The sequence below is a fragment of the Schistocerca piceifrons genome, unplaced genomic scaffold (assembly GCF_021461385.2).
Source record: "Schistocerca piceifrons isolate TAMUIC-IGC-003096 unplaced genomic scaffold, iqSchPice1.1 HiC_scaffold_172, whole genome shotgun sequence".
Taxonomy (NCBI): Eukaryota; Metazoa; Arthropoda; class Insecta; order Orthoptera; family Acrididae; genus Schistocerca; species Schistocerca piceifrons.
In genome coordinates this window covers 17,501-22,500 of record NW_025727590.1, presented here as the reverse complement: position 1 = coordinate 22,500, position 5,000 = coordinate 17,501, and the positions used below count along the sequence as shown (strand labels likewise).

Sequence of the window (5,000 nt, the reverse complement as noted above, 5' to 3'; positions counted from 1 at the left end):
CGAGCTTATGACTCGCGCTTACTGGGAATTCCTCGTTCATGGGGAACAATTGCAAGCCCCAATCCCTAGCACGAAGGAGGTTCAGCGGGTTACCCCGACCTTTCGGCCTAGGAAGACACGCTGATTCCTTCAGTGTAGCGCGCGTGCGGCCCAGAACATCTAAGGGCATCACAGACCTGTTATTGCTCAATCTCGTGCGGCTAGAAGCCGCCTGTCCCTCTAAGAAGAAAAGTAATCGCTGACAGCACGAAGGATGTCACGCGACTAGTTAGCAGGCTAGAGTCTCGTTCGTTATCGGAATTAACCAGACAAATCGCTCCACCAACTAAGAACGGCCATGCACCACCACCCACCGAATCAAGAAAGAGCTATCAATCTGTCAATCCTTCCGGTGTCCGGGCCTGGTGAGGTTTCCCGTGTTGAGTCAAATTAAGCCGCAGGCTCCACTCCTGGTGGTGCCCTTCCGTCAATTCCTTTAAGTTTCAGCTTTGCAACCATACTTCCCCCGGAACCCAAAAGCTTTGGTTTCCCGGAGGCTGCCCGCCGAGTCATCGGAGGAACTGCGGCGGATCGCTGGCTGGCATCGTTTATGGTTAGAACTAGGGCGGTATCTGATCGCCTTCGAACCTCTAACTTTCGTTCTTGATTAATGAAAACATACTTGGCAAATGCTTTCGCTTCTGTTCGTCTTGCGACGATCCAAGAATTTCACCTCTAACGTCGCAATACGAATGCCCCCGCCTGTCCCTATTAATCATTACCTCGGGTTCCGAAAACCAACAAAATAGAACCGAGGTCCTATTCCATTATTCCATGCACACAGTATTCAGGCGGGCTTGCCTGCTTTAAGCACTCTAATTTGTTCAAAGTAAACGTGCCGGCCCACCGAGACACTCAATAAAGAGCACCCTGGTAGGATTTCAACGGGGTCCGCCTCGGGACGCACGAGCACGCACGAGGCGGTCGCACGCCTTCGGCTCGCCCCACCGGCAGGACGTCCCACGATACATGCCAGTTAAACACCGACGGGCGGTGAACCAACAGCGTGGGACACAAATCCAACTACGAGCTTTTTAACCGCAACAACTTTAATATACGCTATTGGAGCTGGAATTACCGCGGCTGCTGGCACCAGACTTGCCCTCCAATAGATACTCGTTAAAGGATTTAAAGTGTACTCATTCCGATTACGGGGCCTCGGATGAGTCCCGTATCGTTATTTTTCGTCACTACCTCCCCGTGCCGGGAGTGGGTAATTTGCGCGCCTGCTGCCTTCCTTGGATGTGGTAGCCGTTTCTCAGGCTCCCTCTCCGGAATCGAACCCTGATTCCCCGTTACCCGTTACAACCATGGTAGGCGCAGAACCTACCATCGACAGTTGATAAGGCAGACATTTGAAAGATGCGTCGCCGGTACGAGGACCGTGCGATCAGCCCAAAGTTATTCAGAGTCACCAAGGCAAACGGACCGGACGAGCCGACCGATTGGTTTTGATCTAATAAAAGCGTCCCTTCCATCTCTGGTCGGGACTCTGTTTGCATGTATTAGCTCTAGAATTACCACAGTTATCCAAGTAACGTGGGTACGATCTAAGGAACCATAACTGATTTAATGAGCCATTCGCGGTTTCACCTTAATGCGGCTTGTACTGAGACATGCATGGCTTAATCTTTGAGACAAGCATATGACTACTGGCAGGATCAACCAGGGAGCTGCGCCAACTAGAGCTGAGCAGCCGGCCGCCCGGGAGTGTGTCCCGGGGGCCCGCGCGAACACGCAAGCGTCCGCTCAATCATTCTGCAAACAGGAGGAGGCTGAGCTCCCCTGCACAATACACCTCGAAACCCTCTCAGGTCCCGGCGGCGCGCAGCGCCGTCCCAAGTACTTGGTCGGGTTCGAGAGAGGCGCAATCGCCCGGAGTTAGGCGAGTAGACGCTTTCGGTGCGACCACCCGTGCTCCCAACTGAGCTTGCCGCTGCCGACAGAGGCCCGGGAGCGTGCTGTCGTGGCATTGCCGGCGGGAGACAACACGCGCCACCTACGGTGACCGGCAGCTCCAACGCCAGCGCCACAGAAGGACAAAAGCCCCACTTGGGTGCCGAAGCGAACTCTCCCAGCACAGCGCACGCGCCAACACATCCGCACAGCTGCGATACAAACCACCAGCGAGAACCGCTGGGGCGACCGAGCAGCAGACGGCGTCGCGGCGCCGAGCGCCGGGCGGCGGCGCATCCTCAACGCACACAGTCCTCAATCGGACCAGCACACTGAAGATGTCCACCGCGCTTCGCACCGGGCCCGCGAGGACCTACTTTGGCCGCACGGCGCCGCGCGCAGGGTGCGCCGGCGCGCAGCTGCGACGCCTGCCGCGTCCGTCGGCCGGCGCGCCTGCCACTGGCCGCCCCCACCAGCCGGCTGTAGCGCGTGCGCCCACGCACCGCGCGGCCAGCACGCCGGGAGGCGCCCCCTCACCGGCCGGGGACGGTCCCACCCAGCCACCACCGCGTATCGCTTCACACCCAGATGCCGTTCAGTTTCATCGGCATGGTGGGTATCGCTGGAACAACCGGTTAGTACCTCAACCTATCGTCGCCATCACCGATTCACCCCTAGCGAGAACAACCGCACCACAACGGGTTACCATTTCTTCATTTGCGTAACTTCACCAGAAAACGTAGGCGTCCATCGCCATTAGCAACTTCAACGATTATTGCATGCCTGTGTCAGGTGTCACGCCACACTACGTCTGCCCACATACACGCAACAAAATGTGCACGCCTAGACAATACGTGGAAGGTGGCCCCCGTACGTATGCGATGTCCATTGCTCGAACGACTGTCAACCGGCCTCTGTAGCATGTCGCAGATATGGAACGCGGTGCACCATGCTATCACGGTGTTTGAGGAGAGACGACTAGGTCCGAATACATCAACACACAGCTCATGCTGATCGCCATCCACGGCGTCCGTTCCTCCCACACGTCTCTATGGCGTACCACACTGCAATCCAGCTCTCATAGGGAGACGACACGTAGCTGCGTGCACAATATTTGCACTGTATGGTCCGCCGTTTTTGGGCGCAGTCGTTGTACGGTCACACATGTGCCACGATGTATCATTCAGTACATAAGGACGAATGTGCAGTACAGATTGTGGTTCACGCGTACGACATCAGCGGACAGTTGACACAGGCCGCACCACAACGTAGCCTGCGTACGTCGCATGCGAAGGGCATTGAACATGCAAACTTGTCACCAACCAGCTTGCGAAGGCAGGGGGCAAGGTGGGGACGTGGGGACGTGGGGAGGGGTGGGGGGGGGGGGGGGCGGCATGTACGTCCTGCTGCCATCCACATTACAGTGTACAGCAGGAGCATGTGGAAAGTCAGCAAGACTTGCAAGGTGTTTAACATGAAGCGATACACAGGGGAGCGGGCAGTGCGAGTAGCGAACTATATTGCGAGGGTTGCGGGTGGGCAACACTACACTAATTGAACGAGTCGTATAACAATTACAGAGCAGGTTTAGGCGACAACGTGGGTTACGTTAGCGGACAACGTGGGTTACGTTAGCGGACAACGTGGGTTACGTTAAGGCACAACATGGGTTACGTTAAGGCACAACATGGGTTACGTTAAGGCACAACATGGGTTACGTTAGGGCACAACATGGGTTAGGTTAGGGGACAACATGGGTTAGGTTAGGGGACAACATGGGTTAGGTTAGGGGACAACATGGGTTAGGTTAGGGCACAACATGGGTTAGGTTAGGGCACAACATGGGTTAGGTTAGGGCACAACATGGGTTAGGTTAAGGCACAACATGGGTTAGGTTAAGGCACAACATGGGTTAGGTTAAGGCACAACATGGGTTAGGTTAAGGCACAACATGGGTTAGGTTAAGGTACAACATGGGTTAGGTTAAGGTACAACATGGGTTAGGTTAAGGTACAACATGGGTTAGGTTAAGGTACAACATGGGTTAGGTTAAGGTACAACATGGGTTAGGTTAAGGTACAACATGGGTTAGGTTAAGGTACAACATGGGTTAGGTTAAGGTACAACATGGGTTAGGTTAAGGTACAACATGGGTTAGGTTAAGGTACAACATAGGTTAGGTTAAGGTACAACATAGGTTAGGTTAAGGTACAACATAGGTTAGGTTAAGGTACAACATAGGTTAGGTTAAGGTACAACATAGGTTAGGTTAAGGTACAACATAGGTTAGGTTAAGGTACAACATAGGTTAGGTTAAGGTACAACATAGGTTAGGTTAAGGTACAACATAGGTTAGGTTAAGGTACAACATAGGTTAGGTTAAGGTACAACATAGGTTAGGTATAGGTTAGGTTACACGTTGTTGTAAGGAAAGGTGTAGGGGGGGGGGGGCGGGGGCGGCAGGTTCCTTGATAGTGATTATAGTAAGTGAATGCTTGTGACATGATCAGATTTGTCACGTCAGGATGCACCTTTGGCTTATTAGAGGCGGCGCTCCAATTCTATGCTTGTGTGAGACCTGTGTCTTTGACTCATGTCATTGTTTGTGCGCTGTGACAGGAGGTACTATTGTGATGTTGGGTGCACCGTTGTATAGGACATGTGTGGGTGTTGGTGCCTGGTCTGCGCAATGGTGGATGTCGAAAGGCTGGGATATTGTATTTTCCGCATGGACCTCCTGGTCTGGTTGTGATAGTGTGGATTGTGTAATGTGGCGGAGAAGATGCACTGGATGTTGTTCCATGCTGGTGCTTACATATTGTATGTGCGCCCGTTAGAAGCAGAGAGTGGTGCGTGATCAGAGTGTCTGGCTGACGTGTGGTTCCCATTGTGGGCAGACTCTTTCAGCATGTATACGGACAGTTGTGTATATTTGCTGTAGTTTGATGGCTCTGCATTGATTACTAATCAGCGCCGTGTGTACGGGTAATCTGGTTCCAGTCCAAAATGTTCCATCTGTGTACATTAGTGACAAAGACTCTCCCCATGCAGTGGGGCTCGGTCTG

General features: G+C 53.4%; 1 non-coding gene across 1 annotated transcript in view; it reads right to left on the bottom strand.

Moving 5' to 3' along the window:
• Positions 1-1,711, bottom strand: part of LOC124737601 — a 1,909-nt gene extending 198 nt beyond the window's left edge. The window contains exon 1 of the ribosomal RNA XR_007009803.1: positions 1-1,711. This exon is cut by the window's left edge and continues 198 nt beyond it. This is a non-coding gene — a ribosomal RNA (small subunit ribosomal RNA).
• Between the last annotated feature and the right edge of the window lie 3,289 nt (positions 1,712-5,000).